Genomic DNA, 17,246 nt, shown 5'->3' with positions numbered 1-17,246 from the left:
GCTGGTCGGCGCGGACTCAGCTGGAGCAGGGAAGTCCGAAGGGCCTGCTTTCCGCACTGTCCCTCTCATATAAAGTCTAAATTATAGCACGGCAGCCGCGACCCTTCTAGTCTCCCATGTATAATCTCCCCACAAGTGCTGACCATAACCCTCAGCATGGAGCAGGAAATGTCACCCAGCCTCCACCGAGGCATTCCACACAGCTACCACTCTCTGAGTAAAGAAGTTCCCCCTCATGTTAGGCCTGTCAGTCCCTTACTTGGGCGTCATGTCCCCTTGTTTGAATCTTCCCTACTCTCAGTGGGAAAAGCTTTTCCGAGCGAGGATTTTAAAAACCTCTATTGAGTCCCCCCTTAATGCGCTCCAAAGAATCCTTGGGGGGGCGTCACGCAGGTGGCGAGCGAGGATTTAGAGAATCTCAAAATCCTGGGGCGCCGCGCGCTACCGTGCGTAACTACCTACGCCACCACGCACCATGCGCACGTTATGCACGCACGCGTCGCGCGTCATGATGCATAAATTATGTCGTGTAAATGACGTCCAAGTGAGACAGGCCCTTAACCCAGCGGGTCAGGCAGCATCTCTGGAGAAGAAGGATGGAGGGCATTTTGGAGCGAGACTCTTCCTCAGACTCACCCTTGCACTGTGTTCATAAATTCATGTGATAGGAGCAGAATCAGGCCAATCGGCCCATCAAATCTACTCCACCATTCAATCATGGCTGACCTATCTCTCCCTCTCAACCCCATTCTCCTGCCTTCTCCCCATTACCCCTGGCACCGGCACTAATCAAGAATCTGTCAATCTCCGCCGTAGAAATATCCATCGACGTGACCTCCAGAGCCATCTTAATCCCCATAGTATCTGCACCTCCCAATCGCTTCCCCGTCTCCCCCCCAGACAGAACCATTACATTCTTATGGCCCTGTCCCACGGTACGAGTTCATTCCAAGAGCTCTATCCGAGTTTGCCCCGATTCGAACTCGGAGATTTACGGTAATGGCCACTCGTTGGTACTCGGGGCTCTCGTGGACATTTTTGAAAAACATGTTGAAAAATCTTCACGAGTCGTCCCGAGCTTACCTGCCATTAGCGAGTCTTCCCGAGTACCTGCCGTTAGCGTTACGAGCCGCTAAGAGACGTCCTCGAGCTCCGATGTACCCGCTACGTTCATTCTCCGTCCTTACCACGAGTTTGATTTTTTTAAAACTTGGGCGAGCTCTTGGAATGAATTTGCACCGTGGGACAGGGCTATTACTTGCAGCAGCACAACAGAATATGTACAACTTGCAAACACACTCACACTCACACGCGCACACACACACACACACACACTTCCTTTAAATGGTGTTTAAGAAGGAACTGCAGATGCTGGAGGATCGAAGGTAGGCAAAAGTGCTGGAGTAACTCAGCGGGTGCACAAAGGAAATAGGCAACGTTTCGGGCCGAAACCCATCAGTCTGAAGAAGGGGTTTGGCCCGAAACGTTGCCTATTTCCTTCGCTCCGTAGATGCTGCTGCACCCGCTGAGTTTCTCCAGCAATTTTCTCTACCTTCCTTTAAATGGTGATCAGGAATGCCGATTATGTGAATTTCTCTTTGAAATGAACCCTGATCACAGGACGCTCGCTTTCAAAGTGATCCCGACTACCCCAATTGAAGAGGAGCGTTAAAAGCCAACACAAAGCGCTTGCTTGCTGTGTGTAATGACAGCAGTCGCAAGTGTAGACGCATTTCACCAAAGCCCATCCCTATTGTCTGAAAGTCACTTAAAGCCAAAGAGGGAGAAGAAAATCACATGCAGGTGATGGTGTAATTGTGGGCAAAAGGACTTGTGCTGAAGGGCATGTTCTTTGCTGCTTTAATTAAGTCACCTTCTTTAAAAGCAAGCAGAACATAAAACCTCTTTATAAGATCAGAAAGAAGGGGGGGGGGGGGGGGGGGGGGGGGGGGGGGGGGACGGAATTAATTTAGAAGATTAGAAAGAAATGAAGGGTTTCCTTCATAAAAAACAGACCCATTTTTTGCCCAGAGGGGGACTGGCAGGAAAGTCTTTATGTAAATTGCCTTCGTCAAACTGGAGCAGTTAAATGGAGCTGGTCAACTGTGTGTGTGTGTGTGTGTGTGTGTGTGTGTGTGTGTGTGTGTGTGTGTGTGTGTGTGTGTGTGTGTGTGTGTGTGTGTGTGTGTGTGTGTGTGTGTGGTGTGTGTGTGTGTGTGTGTGTGTGTGTGTGTGTGTGGGTGGTGTGTGGTGTGTGTGGTGTCTGTCTCATGTATCACAAGTCGATCATTGTGCTTAGTTCCGCTGCTGTGTGTTAGTGTTATAACTGTGTGTCAAGCAGGTGAGTGTAATGTGTGTGTGAGCAGGCCAAAGTGTGCAGTGCCAGAGACCCCGTGTGTCCCGACTGCAGGTGTGTGTGTGTACGGAGTGTGTGTGTACGTTGTGTGTGTGACCTGCGTGGGTGTTTGTCCGCGTGTGTCCTCCCGCGCTGTGAAGATGTGTGTGTGTGTAGGTAATTGGCTTGTGTGTTGTGTGTGGGTGTGTGGTGTGACTGTGGTGTATTGCATGTGTTGTGGGTCCAAATCTGAGGAAGTGACATTCTTGTAGAGGGTGTGCAGAGAAGGTGTGTGTGTGTTCCTGTGTGTGTGTGTGTGCGAAAGACTGGTGTGGTTTGTGTCTGTGTGTGTGTGTGTGTGTGTGTGTGTGTGTCTTGTAGTGCGCAAAATGTTAAGGTGTGTGTGTGTGTGTGTGTGTGCAGTGTGTGTGTGTGATGTTGGGGAAGTCCAGGACAAGGGGTCTCATGTATCACAAGTCGATCATTGCCGCTTAGTTCCGCTGCTGTATGTTAGAGATGAGAACTGCTTTTTCACACAGAGAGTGGTGAATCTCTGGAACGCTCTGCCACAAGAGGGCTTGAGGCCAGTTCATTGGCTATATTTAAGAGGGAGTTAGATGTGGCCCGCTGGCTACGGGGATCAGAGAGTATGTTCTCCCCGTGACCTACTGAGTTGTTTTCTCAGCCATGATCATATTGAATGGCGGTGCAGGCTATGAAGGGCCGATGGTACAGGTTTATAATTTCTATGTTGGCTATGTATAAATGTGAAAATTGTCCCTAGTGTGTAGAGAGTGTTCAGTGTGCGGGGAGCACGGACTCGGTGGGCCGAAGGGCCTGTTTCCTCGCTGTAAAAGTGCATTTGAATTGAGACTAACAACTTAAAGTGGTAAAGTTGAGGTGTCACAACTCCAATGTATTTGGACTCAAAAAGCTGAAATAACTCAGCGGGTCAGGCAGCATCTCTGGAGAAAAGGAATGGGTGACATTCCGGATCGAGAGACCCTTTGTCACCCATTCCTTCTCTCCAGAGATGCTGCCTGTCCCACTGAGTTATCTCCGGTTTAAACCACCATCTGCGGTTCCTTCTGACACACTATAATTTATTGTTCCGGTTGGCACAATTGCTTTTCAACAAAGGAGAAGAGGGAGAGACATCAGAGACAGACACTAAATGCCGGGGTAACTCCAGGACAAGGGGTCACAGTTTCACGATAAGGGGGAAATCTTTTAGGTCCGAGATGAGGAAAACATTTTTCACACAGAGAGTGGTGAATCTCTGGAATTCTCTGCCAGAGAAGGTAGTTGAGGCCAGTTCATTGGCTATATTTAAGAGGGAGTTAGACGTGGCCCTTGTGGCTAAAGGGATCAGGGGGTATGGAGAGAAGGCAGGTACAGGATACTGAGTTGGATGATCAGCCATGATCATATAAAATGGCGGTGCAGGCTCGAAGGGCCGAATGGCCTCCTCCTGCACCTATTTTCTATGTTTCTATGTAACTCAGCGGGACAGGCAGCATCTCTGGAGAGAAGGAATGGGTGACGTTTCGGGTTGAGAGCCTTCTTCAGAAGTAGAGCCTGTTTCCGCACTGTATCTCTAAACTAAACTGAAGATTGCTAAAACTTCATTCATCGCTCAGTATTACAAGCTATGATGGTTGTAACTTGTTCTGAAGTCACACATGGGGAGACTGATTACCAACACTTTAGAGACTTCCGGCAATTAAGGAATCTCCTGGGTATTGCTGTAAGCAACCTGCGAGCAAAACATTGGGGAGCTAAAAAAAACTGTGCGTCTGGTTCGTTTTCCTTAAGTTTTTCATTGTTGATTGATTATTAAAAAAATTGAGGATGAGAAAAAAAATTGCCGTTTCATTAGGCAGGACAATTGGAAAGCAGTAATCTGTAAAGATTTACAATAAGTGTAGGAAGGAACTGCAGATGCTGGTTTGTACTGAAGGTAGACCCAAAATGCTGGAGTAACTCAGTGGGTCAAAGGCAGCATCTTTAGCTTAGAGAGATAGCATGGAAACAGACTCGTCGGCCCGCAGAGTCCGCGCCGACTTGTAATCCCCGCGCACTGACACTATCCTACACACACTAGGGACAATTTACAATTTTTACCATAGCCAATTAACCTACAAACCTGTACGTAAACATAGAAACATAGAAAATAGGTGCAGGAGGAGGCCATTCGGCCCCTTCGAGCCAGCACTGCCATTCACTGTGATCATGGCTGATCGTCCCCTATCAATAACCCGTGCCTGCCTTCTCTCCATATCCCTTGACTCCACTAGCCCCGAGAGCTCTACCTAACTCCCTCTTAAATCCATCTAGTGACTTGGCCTCCACTGCCCTCTGTGGCAGGGAATTCCATAAATTCACAACTCTCTGGGTGAAAAAGTTTTTCCTCACCTCAGTCTTAAACGACCTCCCCTTTATTCTAAGTTGGAGTGCGGGAGGAAACCGGAGCACCCAGAGTTAAACCCACGCAGGTCACAGGGAGAACGTACAAACTCCGTACAGACAGCACCCGTAGTCAGGATCGGGGCCGGTCTCTGGCGCTGCGAGGCATAATCTCTACCGCTGTGCCTCGTCCGTGGAGAAATGGAATAGGTGGCGTTTCGGGTCGGAACCCTTCTTCAGACTGAGGAAGAGTTTGCACCCGCTGAGTTACTCCAGCATTTTGTGTCTATCTAAGATTTACAGGAATGTGTCGAACCAAAGCTGGCAATCCTCGTGACTAAGTGGGTGAATTACAACAAGAGTAACAGTCAGTAAATAGGACGTGAGAAAATAAAATAATCACCTAAAGACAGGCTTGTCAAGTGATTACACATGAAGAGATGTATTTGGTAGAATGATGTCAACTTCAGATTTCACTGCCAGAGCTGTCTGACTGAACGTAAAACAAAAATAACACCTATTGCTATATAAAATTAATGATTGCCTTCTCCTGCTTTAGGTCGGTGCTGCATTAAAAGCACGAGCCGCGTTGAGATTTGCAAATGACTATTTTTTTTGGACCCTTTATTAGCCGGCACAAATAACCAAATACAAGATTATCAGTCGGGAAGGAACTGCAGATGCTGGTTTACACCGAAGGTAGACTCAAAGTGCTGGAGTAACTCAGCGGGACAGGCAGCATCACTGGAGAGAAGGAATGGGTGACGTTTCGGGCCAAGACCCTTCTTCAGACCCCCTCCAGTGATGTTGCCCGTCCCGCAGAGTGATAGCCCTGTCCCACGGTGCGAGTTCATTCCAAGAGCTCTCCCGAGTTTAAAAAAAAATCAAACTCGTGGTAAGCACGGAGAATGAACGTAGCGGGTACGTCGGAGCTCGGGGACGTCTCTTAGCGGCACGTAACGCTAACGGCAGGTACTCGGGAAGACTCGCTAACGGCAGGTAAGCTCGGGAAGACTCGTGAAGATTTTTCAACGTGATGAAAAATGTCCACGAGAGCCCCGAGTACCGACGAGCGGCCATTACCGTAAATCTCCGAGTTCGAATCAGGGCAAACTCGGGAGAACTCTTGGAATGAACTCGTACAGTGGGACAGGGGTTTTACTCCAGCATTTTGTGTCTATATTAGATTATCAAACTCTCTTTACTAAACGGGGGACTCAGGAGCCTGGAGCTGCCGTGCTCGTGTCTGGAAGCCATGCTCTCGTCTCCCTTGGCTAAACACTAAGTAGGTCCTTGAGGTGAAAGGGCGGTATTGCTTTTTAAGTTTAAAAGGAAAATGAGTCATGCATTATGTTACAACAGCGACCTTTCACACACAGGTTCACATGCAGTCCAGGCAGATGGTATCAGGATCTCATTTCTGTGGCTGTAATGCCCCTGTCCCAGTTAGGAAACCTGAACGGAAACCTCTGGAGACTTTGCGCCCCACCCAAGGTTTCCGTGTGGTTCCCGGAGGTTTTTGTCAGTCTCCCTACCTGCTTCCACTACCTGCAACCTCCGGTAACCACCTGCAACCTCCGGGAACCGCACGGAAACCTTGGGTGGGGCGCAAAGTCTCCAGAGGTTTCCGTTCAGGTTTCCTAAGTGGGACAGGGTATTAAGCAACTGAACCATCCTAGCACAACCAGAAAGCGGTCCTGAACTACTATCTACCTCATTGGAGACCCTCAGACTATCTTTGATCGGACTTCACTGGCTTTACCTTGCACTAAACATTATTGCCTTTATCGTGTATCTACGCGCTGTGAATGGCTCGATTGTAATCACGTATTGTCTTTCCACTGAGATACTCCAGCTTTTTGCGTCTATCTTCGGTTTAAACCAGCATCTGCAGGCCCTTCCTACACATATTGGCCTTCCGCTGGCTGGACGGCACACAACAAAAGCTCTTCATTGCGTACAGTTTAGGTCTCCTAATCTGAGGAAAGACATTCTTGCCATAGAGGGAGTACAGAGAAGATTCACCAGACTGATTCCTGGGATGTCAGGACTTTCATATGAAGAAAGACTGGATAGACTCGGCTTGTACTCGCTAGAATTTAGAAGATTGAGGGGGGATCTTATAGAAACTTACAAAATTCTTAAGGCGTTGGACAGGCTAGATGCAGGAAGATTATTGCCAATGTTGGGGAAGTCCAGAACAAGGGGTCACAGTTTAAGGACAAGGGGGAAATCTTTTAGGACCGAGATGAGAAAAATATTTTTCGCACAGAGAGAGTGGTGAATCTCTGGAATTCTCTGCCACAGAAGGTAGTTGAGGCCACAGTTCATTGGCTATATTTAAGAGGGAGTTAGATGTGGCCCTTGTGGCTAAAGGGATCAGGGGGTAGGGAGGGAAGGCAGGTACAGGATACTGAGTTGGATGATCAGCCATGATCATATTGAATGGCGGTGCATATTGAATGGGCCGAATGGCCTACTCCTGCACCTATTTTCTATGTTTCTATTACAATAAACTGAACTGAATTAAGGGCTGGAAATGGAATGTGTGGGAAGGAACTGCAGATGCCGGTTTACACCGAAGATAGACACAAAATGCTGGAGTAACTCAGCGGACCAGGCAGCATCTCTGGAGGTAAGAAATGGGTGACGTTTTGGGTCGAGGCCCTTCTTCAGACTGGAATTGAATGGGATTGTGAACTTAAACTCCCAGAGGCTGAGCCTGCACGACTCAGAATTTCATTACTGATCACTGCGAGCTTTAATTAATATCAAGAGAGTTTAAACCAAATAGAGATGAGTTATATGCCTTTTGCCTGCAGAAAACGTAACAGATAGTGAGAGAAAGTATTATGTATTCTGCCATGTTGCTCTTCATCTTCATTCACACAGTCTTTGATCTATAGTTCACTAAGGCCTACACGTTCAATTTGCCTTCTGCAACCAGCTACTCACCCTGAGTGAATTGGCTAGGCCCTCACTAGGGTCTCCTCGATATCCCGCAGCTCCGCTCTTGTTCCCCCCTCTTCGCCTTCATAGCAAAGACGGAGTCCCCCTTGTCCTCACCTTCCACCCCATCAGCCATTTTCGCCAACCCCCAACGGGATCCCACCACTGGCCACATCTTCCCATCTCCACCCCTTTCCGCTTTCCGCAGAGACCGCTCCCTCCGCAACTCCATGCTCAACTCGGCCCTTCCCACCCAAACCACCCCCTCCCCAGGGTACTTTCCCCTGCAACCGCAGGAGATGCAACACCTGTCCCCGTACCTCCCCCCCTCGACTCTGTCCAAGGGCCCCGACAGTCTTTTTCAGGTGTGTCTACCTTCGATTTAAACCAGCATCTGCAGTTCTTTCCTATGCCCTGAGTGAGCACGGATAGTGACTGGCATTGAATGATTCCACTGTGGGGTGGACTCAGAGGTAAGGCCTCATATCTACTGTTGTAAAAATGCCCAGGGATCAGGAATTCAACAGCAGAGGAAGAGAGGAAGACAGTAAAACAGACAGATTTTATATTTATATAATAAAAAGGTGGCAGAGTGTCGCAGCAGCAGCGGTAGAGTTGCTGCCTCACAGCGCCAGAGACCCGGGTTCGATCCTGACTAAGGGAGCTTGTCTGTAGGGAGTTTGTACGTTCTCCCCGTGATCTGTGTAGGTTTCCCCTGTGATCTTCGGTTTCCTCCCACACTCTAATGACGTACAGGTTTGCAGGTTAATTGGACACAATGTGATTGTGTCCCTGCTGAAGATAACCCCTTCAATAACAACATTCGTAAGCGATAGGAGCAGAATGAGGCCATTCGGCCCATCTAGTCTACTCCGCCAATCAATCAAGGCTGATCTATCTCTCCCTCCTAACCCCATTCTCCTGCCTTCTCCCCGTAACCCCTGACACCCGTACTGATCAACAATCTATCTATCTCTGCCTTAAAAATATCAATTGACTTCCTCCTTCTGTGGCAACAAAGTCCACAGATTCACTACCCTCTGACAAAAGAAATTCCACTTTATCTCCTTCCTAAAGGAACAGCCTTTAATTCTACGACCTCTGGTCCAAGACTCTCCCACTAGTGGAAACATCCTCTCCACATCCACTCTATCCAGGCCTTTCACTATTCACTGACATTGAGCTAACATTAGTCATTCATGTACAATCTATACAGTGAACAGGACCACATGAGTTCAGATGAGCATTAGCCCTTGGCCCGATTCTCTTATAGAGTCATAGAGTGATACAGCATGAAAACAGGACCTTCCACCTAACTTGCCAACACCGGCCAACATGTCCCACCTACCTACATTTGGCCCATATCACTCCAAGCCTGTCCTATTCACGTGCCTGTCCAGCTGTTTCATAAACGTTGCGATAGTCCCTGCCCCAAATACCTCCTCTGGCAGCTCGTTCCATACACCCACCACCCTTCTTCAGAGTGAAAGTAGGGGGTGGGGGTGTGAAGAGCTGGAGGCGAGCAAAGATCAGGAGCAAAGAAGACCAGCCACAAATGGCCTCAGGCAGGGCAGTGCCTGGTAGGCCCATGGTTGACCAGGGAAGGTGTGATCTCAAGACGGAAACTGTGGCACTGGTAAACGGCCTAGTGTCAGAGGGTGGTGAATCTGCGGAGTTCATTACTACACATCCCGTGGAGGCCAAGTCAGTGAATATTTTTAAGGCGGAGATTGATTAGTAAGGGCTTACGGGACGAAGGCAGGAGAATTGTGTTGCGAGGGAAAGATAGGGTCTGAAGAATGGTTTCGGCCTGAAGCGTCGCCTATTTCCTTCGCTCCATAGATGCTGCTGCACCCGCTGAGTTTCGCCAGCACTCGGCTTGCACTCGTTAGAATTTAGAAGATTGAGGGGGGATCTTATAGAAACTTACAAAATTCTTAAGGGGTTGGACAGGCTAGATGCAGGAAGATTATTCCCGATGTTGGGGAAGTTCAGAACAAGGGGTCCCAGTTTAAGGATAAGAGGGAAATCTTTTAGGACCGAGATGAGGAAAACATTTTTCACACAGTGAGTGGTGAATCTGTGGAATTCTCTGCCACAGAAGGTAGTTGAGGCCACAGTTCCTTGGCTATATTTAAGAGGGAGTTAGATGTGGCCCTTGTGGCTAAAGGGATCAGGGGGTATGGAGAGAAGGCAGGTACAGGATACTGAGTTGGATGATCAGCCATGATCATATTGAATGGCGGTTCAGGCTCGAAGGACCGAAAGGCCTACTCCTCCACCTATTTTCTATGTTTCTATGGTTCTATGTTTTGTATATCTACAATAGATCAGCCATGATTGAATGGCTGTGTAGACTTGATGGGCCGAATGGCCTTATTCTGCTCCTAGAACTAGTCATGCCCTATGACTAGGGTGCAGAAAATGGGCAAGTGGGGAGTGGGGAGGGGAGTGAGTAAGTAGAAATTACTTAAAATTGAAGAATTCACTGTGTATTCGCTGTGTTGTAAGCCACCCGGGCAAAATATGAGGTGACTGTTCCTTGTTTCCACTAATAATTGTTATAAAGCAACTTACAGCCAACAATATAGCAAGGTTCTTCAAACAGTAAAAAGGCCATTGAAACAAACGTTGAAATGATTCACCGATCGTTATTCCTCTGAAGCTTTGAATTTAAGTGTTTTCTTTTCAGTGAAACTGAAGAATGTGGCGTTATAGCTCTCTGAATTACACCCGTAGCGATTTATTGATGCCCTCACATTTTAAGCTGCTGTGATGGGGAACTAGTTGGACTAGTCACACAGTTCTAGAGTTTATGCTTGTGCAACATATGGGTCACTGTGGGAAAGACATTGAAAACATGTGAACCAAGTACAGAGAAACATTGTGTTTAAGAGGGAACTGCAGATGCTGGAGAATCGAAGGTTACACAAAAAAGCTGGAGGAACTCAGCGGGTGCAGCAGCATCTATGGAGCGAAGGAAATAGGCAACGTTTCGGGACGAAACCCTTCTGGAAATAGGCAACGTTTCGGGACGAAACCCTTCTGGAAATAGGCAACGTTTCTGGACGAAACCCGGAAGGGTTTCGTCCCGAAACGTTGCCTATTTCCTTCGCTCCATAGATGCTGCTGCACCCGCTGAGTTTCTCCAGCTTTTTTGTGTAACCAGAGAAACATTGTGTCCATCTAAACCAGTGGTTCCCAACCTTTTTTTGGCCATGCCCCACCTAATCACCTCTAAAATCCTGATTCCCCCCCCCCATGTGGTGATATATAATTCTTGTCATTTAAAAAGTGAACTCCGTTTCAGCTGAAGAAGCTTAAAACACCAATCCCTTGGTTTAAACAAGTTTCAATAGAACATGGCATCCATGAAAAAGAAAAATTTGGACCCAGACCTCCTCAGTTGCGCTCAATTGCCCCCCTTAAAAATCAAATTGCCCCCTGTGGGGCGTACCACCCACGTTGGGAACCACTGATCTAAACGCAACTTATGGGCCCGTCCGTCCCACTGAGGCGATTTTTTGGGCGACTACAGGCGACTGCCGCAAAATTTTCAACATGTTGAAAATATTTGGGCAACAGCGGCGACAATTTTGCTGTGGTAGGTTGTCGCCAGTACGGAAAGGTGAGTGTGTATTGTATTGTATTGTGGGAATGGGAAGGAGAGTTATGGCCCTGTCCCACGGGACGAGTTCATTCCAAGAGCTCTCCCGAGTTTTTAAATAAAATCAAACTCGTGGTAAGCACGGAGAATGAACGTAGCGGGTACGTCGGAGCTCGGGGACGTCTCTTGGCGGCTCGTAAAACGCTAACGGCGGGTAAGCACGGGAAGACTTGTGAAAATTTTTCAACATGATGAGAAATGCCCACGAGAGCCCCGAGCGGCCATTACCGTAAATCTCCGAGTCCGAATCAGGGCAAACTCGGGGGAGCTCTTGGAATGAACTTGTACCGTGGGATAGGGCCATTTGGCAGGCGTTTGGCAACCGGGAGATGGCGTAGGCCTAGGTGGACTGAGCGGAGGTGTTGAGCGGGACGATGGCCGAGCCTGCTGTGTCTCAGCACTCTGCACAGTCGCATGGTTTCTCCAAGTAGCCCCATTACACTTCACTCCTCTTCTCACCCTCTTTTGTCTCCTTTGCATCTCCAGCCTTTACCACTTGCTCCACCCACCTGCCAGTGAAACCCTCCTCAAAGCTGTATCTACCTATCGCTTGCTAGGCTTCCCACAACCCACACCATTTTCCCAGATTCCCCACCCCCCCAACCACAAACAGCCTGAAGAAGGGTCCCGACCAGAAACATTGGCTATCTACCAAACTGCAGCAGTACGCGCTGAGGGACGCACTGAAGCTCGGTGTTGCAAAGGCCAAGGCTCTGTGGCAGAGGATCACAGTCTAGGGACCTTCCTCTGCTGGACACTGGGGGGCAGAGTCCGGTGGGGACGCCCCTCAAACCAGGGAAGGGACAACACCAAGGGGGCCACATGAGTGGCAAGGGTTCTTGGTTTTAAGATAGTTAAAACACTACTGAATATGACACTAATACATGTATAGCCTCTGAGAATGTCAGAAGAGTTTTTGCATTGTTCTTGTTCTGTATTTATTTTTTATTCTGAATAGTTTATTTTTGGGGTAAAAACATCCTTCCATAGTTGCTGCCTGACTCACTAAGTTTTTAAGAAGGAGCTGCAGATGCTGGAAAATCGGAGGTAGACATAGAAACATAGAAATTAGGTGCAGGAGTAGAGGCCATTCGGCCCTTCGAGCCTGCACCACCATTCAATATGATCATGGCTGATCATCCAACTCAGTATCCTGTACCTGCCTTCTCTCCATACCCCCTGATCCCTTTAGCCACAAGGGCCACATCTAACTCCCTCTTAAATATAGCCAATGAACTGTGGCCTTAACTACCTTCTGTGGGAGAGAATTCCAGAGATTCACCACTCTGTGTGAAAAATGTTTTTCTCATCTCGGTCCTAAAAGATTTCCCCCTTATCCTTAAACTGTGACAAAAGTGCTGGAGAAACTCAGCGGGTGCAGCAGCATCTATGGAGCAAAGGAAATAGGCAACGTTTCAGGGCCGAAACCCTTCTTCAGACGCACTGAGCTCCTCCATCGCAGTGTTTTGCACAAAGTTTCGCTTAGTTCCGTTTTTAGTTTTAGAGATCCAGCAGGGAAACGGGCCATTCGGCCCACCCAGTCCGCGCCGACCAGCCATCCCTTGTACACTAGCATTATCCGACACACTCTAGGGACAATTTACAATTTTACCAAAGCCAATGAACCTACAAACCGGCACGTCTTTGGAGCGTGGGAGGAAACCGGAGATCACGGAGAAAACCCTCGCAGGTCACGGGGAGAACGTACAAGCTCCGTACAGACAAGTGCCCGTGGTCGGGATCGAACCCACGTCTCTGGCGCTGTGAGGCAGCGACTCTACCGCTGCACCTTCGTGTCGTACGTAGTTCCTTGTGTCTTCAAAAGAAATATTGGTTTGCTTTAAAGCCGACCAATGCTTCAAAAACTCAATGAATCATTCTGTTTTGCAATATAAAGATAAAAGACATTTCTTATTCAGTAACCCTGCTGCCCACACTGCTTTATATTGAGCCAAGACAGGATCTCTTGTCAGATGATGGAGATGAGGACGCAAGTTTGTGTTTGATGCTTCTCTCTGCCAAGCTTTCAAGCTGCAACAGGGATACATTCTACTCCAAAGTCACGATCTATCTGCATTCGGAAGGGCAAGGACTGATCTGGGATATGTGTAAGAAAGAACTGCAGATGCTAGTTTAAATCGAAGGTAGACACAAAATGCTGGGGTCATTCAGTGGGTGAGGCAGCATCTCTGGAGAGAAGGAATGAGATTTTATGCTCCTCTATAAGATCACCCCTCATCCTCCTGCACTCAAGTTCAAGTTCAAGAGAGTTTATTGTCATGTGTCCCTGATAGAACAATGTAATTCTTGCTTTGCTTCAGCACAACAGAACATAGTAGGCATTTACTACAAAGCAGATCAATGTGTCCATATACCATAATATAAATATATACACACATGAATAAATAAAATGATAAAGTGCAAATAACAGATAATTGGTTATTAATAATCAAAGTTTTGTCTGAGCCAGGTTTAATGGCTGTGGGGAAGTAGCTATTCCTGAACCTGGACGTTGCAGTCTTCAGGCTCCTGTACCTTCTACCTGAAGGTAGCAGGGAGATGAGTGTGTGGCCAGGATGGTGTGGGTCTTTGATGATACTGCCAGCCTTTTTGAGGCAGCGACTGCGATAAATCCCCTCGATGGAGGGAAGGTCAGAGCCGATGATGGACTGGGCAGAGTGATGGACTAGCCTGCTCAACCTCTCCCTTGAGCTCAGGCCCTCGGGTCCTGGCAACATCCTCGCAAATCTTCTCTGTGCCCTTTCCAGCTATGCACCTGGAAATGGTGTCACACGAACTGGAGTGTTTTGAGGAGGTGACCAAGACGATTGACAGGGGCAGGGTGGTTGCCATGGGCACACATGGTTGTCTGGTCCAGAAGGTCAGATCACATGGGAGAGGCTGGAGTAACTCAGCGGGTCAGGCGGCATCGAATGTTTATTTAACGTTGTGATAGTCCCTGCCTCAACTACCTCCTCCCGCAGGGCATTCCATGCACCCACCACCCTTTGTGTGAACATCTTGTAGCTTAGCTGGTGCAATGATCAAAGTCGGCAAAAAGGTCCCGTTTTTCACAAGGTAGTGCGGCAGCTGGCTTGGAATTTCCCAGGAAGAAGGAATTCTATGTGATGTTTATTGAAGGTCCATTACAAAGACAAATGTCAAAGCAGCGACAGACTGGAAGCAAGTGGGGACACAACTGGTCTGAAGAGGCAGCCACAGAAACAGGCGGAGTCAATGCCACTTTTTCTTGTGAGGCAGAGTTTGCTCTTTAAAAGCAGATGCTTCCAACAGCAGTTTGATGGCCGCCATAAACCTTTCATCTTTACCGGTCCTTTGATGCTGATCTTGAGTAGCAATGATGCGATGTGTCAAAAAAAATGTAGGTGTTAATAACACTGTGTGTAGGAAGGAGCTGCAGATGCGGCTTTAGACCGAAGATAGTGGCGCAACGGTAGAGCTGCTGCCTCACAGCGCCAGAGACCCAGATTTGATCACGACTACGGGTGCTGCTTGTAAGGAGTTTGCACGTTCTCCCCGTGACCCGCGTGGGTTTTCTCCGGGAGCTCCGGTTCCCTCCCACACTCTTCTTCTTCTTCTTTCCAGCCTAAAGTTGTTGGACAACTTGTTCTATTTGATCTTCCGTTTGTACACGTCGAGTTGATTGCATTAGTCGAAACAGGGCGGACCGTGTGAAGGTTGCAATCTTCCACCCCCCTCTCCCACACTCCAAAGGCATACAGTTTTCTAGGCTAATTGGCTTAGATAAAAAGTGTAAATTGTCCCTAGTGTGTGTAGGATAGTGTTAGTGTGCAGGGAATCGCTGGCCGGCGCGGAGCCGGTTTGGCGAAGGGCCTGTTTCCGCACTGTATCTCTAAACTAAATAGCCACAAAGTGCTGGAGTAACTCAGCAGGTCTGACAGCATCTCTGGAGAAAAAGGATGGGTGACGATTTGGGTCAGATCCCTTCTTCAGACTGAAAGAAGAGGTGGGGACGGGGGGGTAGACGTGACAATAAACTAAACTGAAACTGCAGATGCTGGTTTATAGCAAAGATAGACACAACGTGCTGGAGTACGACACCATGGAATATTTATCCCAGAAGGGAAATTGATGCCAATTGTCATAAAAACACAAGAAGATACGTGAAACATGAAATTAACGTGGCGAGTGGAAAGGACTGGGGGTGTGCAAAGAATGGGGGGGGGGGAGTCACTCAGTCTACCCCATGACAGAGAGGGGGAGGTTGTACAGTTTGATAGCCACAGGGAAGAAGGATCTCCTGTGGCGTTCTGTGCTGCATCTTGGTGGGAACCAGTCTGTTGCTGAAGGTGCTCCTCAGGTTGACCAGTGTGTCATGGAGGGGGTGAGCTGTATTGTCCAGATCAGGCAGCAGGCCAAGCAGCATCTCTGGAGAAAATGATGGGTGACGTTTCGGGTCGGGAACCTTCTTCAGACTGAAGATAGGGGGTGGATGGGGTGGGGGGGTGTTGAACTGCTGGAGGTGGGAACATTTCTGCTAGTGTCAGCCTTGTTCAGACAAACGCCACTTCCGATGGCATTTTTAATGCCAAACCCATGCACAGGAACAAGTGCTAACTGGCGAGAGCGAGCAGATTAAATCTGGGGCACTACGACACAGGAAGTCAGAGCCACAGTTGCCTGTGGGGTAAGGGTTGCAGAGTATATTTTGTTTAATTGAGAAAGCCAATTGTGTTGCTACAAGCTGCCTAGCAGGGCTTTGGTGAGTTAATAGCCTGTAAATAACAAGTGCTAAGCTCGTGTTTTAAAAGCACATAAAGGCATCATTGCCTCCAAGGACAGGCACAACAAGCTGGAGTAACTCAGCGGGACAGGCAGCATCTCTGGAGAGAAGGAATGGGTGACGATTCGGGTACAGACACTTCTTCTTCAGGCTGAGAGTCAGGCTAGAGGGAATCTAGAGATATGAAAAGGTGTGAAAACGACAGATCAAAGCAGATGGTAATCATGGAAGGAGCCAATCTACTGGTTTGATGGTGCATAGATGCTGCTGCACCCGCTGAGTTTCTCCAGCACTTGTCTACCTTCGATTTTCCAGCATCTGCAGTTCTTTCTTAAACACTACTGCTTTGATCTGTTCCTTTTCCCTGGAAACCAGCTTAAGAAAATTAGGGGGGGCAGCATGATGGCTTAGCGGTAGAATTGCTGCATTACAGCGCCAGAGACCCGGGTTTGATCCCGACTACGGGTGCTTGTCTGTGCGGAGTTTGTACGTTCTCCTCGTGAGTTTTCTCCAAGATCATCGGTTTCCTCCCACACTCCAAAGTTGTGCAGGTTTGTAGGCTAATAGGCTTGGTGCAAGTGTAAATCGTCCCTGGCGCAAGTGTGTGAGGATCGCTGGTCGGCGCGGACTCGATGGGCTGAAGGGCCTGTTTCCGCGCTGCTCCTCTAAACTAAACTAAAAATCTGGTAAATTGTAGATGGACGCAAATAAACCGGAGTAACTCAGCGGGAGAGGCAGCATCTCTGGAGAAACGTCACCCGTTCCTTCTCTCCAGAGATGCTGCCTGACCCGCTGAGTTACTCCAGCTTTTTGGTTCTATCTATCTTCGGTTTAAATCGGCATCTGCAGTTCCTCCCTGCACGTCTTGTAAATCGTGACGTTACAAATAACTAGCAGCCCTCGTTCTTTTTAATTTAATTGCACAACATTCTCTGCATTTAGTTATTAATTTTTGATGTTAATGAGATACATCTTTACAACCAGTAGAATTCGAGCTGCACCCCTAGTAAAAGTTTGAGGAGGATATTAAAACTGATTTATACAAATCCAAAGGCTCTAAACGTAATTAGAGCAAAAATGTAAATCACAATTTGAATCATAAAGTACATCTTAATTACTGTTGG

Source organism: Leucoraja erinacea, chromosome 25 (assembly GCF_028641065.1).
Source record: "Leucoraja erinacea ecotype New England chromosome 25, Leri_hhj_1, whole genome shotgun sequence".
Lineage (NCBI taxonomy): Eukaryota > Metazoa > Chordata > Chondrichthyes > Rajiformes > Rajidae > Leucoraja > Leucoraja erinaceus.
Note: the sequence above shows the minus strand (reverse complement) of the source record.